The sequence below is a fragment of the Suricata suricatta genome, chromosome 11 (assembly GCF_006229205.1).
Source record: "Suricata suricatta isolate VVHF042 chromosome 11, meerkat_22Aug2017_6uvM2_HiC, whole genome shotgun sequence".
Classification (NCBI taxonomy): domain Eukaryota; kingdom Metazoa; phylum Chordata; class Mammalia; order Carnivora; family Herpestidae; genus Suricata; species Suricata suricatta.
Window position 1 is genome coordinate 56,604,446 of NC_043710.1, and position 590 is coordinate 56,605,035.

Consider the following 590-nt stretch of genomic DNA (forward strand, 5'->3'; position numbering starts at 1 on the left):
AGGGGCGTGGAACGGTGCGGGAGGGTGCGTGTGCCTGCGCGTGTGCCTGCGTGTGCGCGCCAGGGCACGGTGGCGGGCGCGTCAGGGCCCTGAGGTCGGCGTTGGGGGTCCGCACGGCCGAGTGCCCAGCTGCGTGTGTGTGTATGTGTGTGTGTGTGTGTGTGTGTGAGTGCGCTTTGGTGTACGTGAGGGCGCACGCTGGGGTGTCTATACGTGCGCGTGTGGACATGCGAGTGTGCCGGTGCGTGTGCACGACACGATTAGGGAATGTGTTTGTGTGATGGAACGGTTTGCACGTCTTTGTGCAGTTGTGTGTACGTGCAGGAGCCCTCCCCTGTGCACACCGGGGGCAGCAGCCTTTGTGTGTGTAAGAAGGTGGAAGCCCAAGTCGGCCCACCCCAAAGCCGAGCTCCCACCCACCGGCGCCCCTGGTAGGGTGTGAATGGGGGCCTGTCAGAGACCCCAGTGTCTGGAACGACTTTAGCCCTATGCTCCACCCTCCGCCACCCCAACTCCCCGCCCTTCTGGCGAGATAACACCCAACAACCCAACAGGGACCGGAAGAAGGGGCCGAGGGGGCAGGAGGAGGC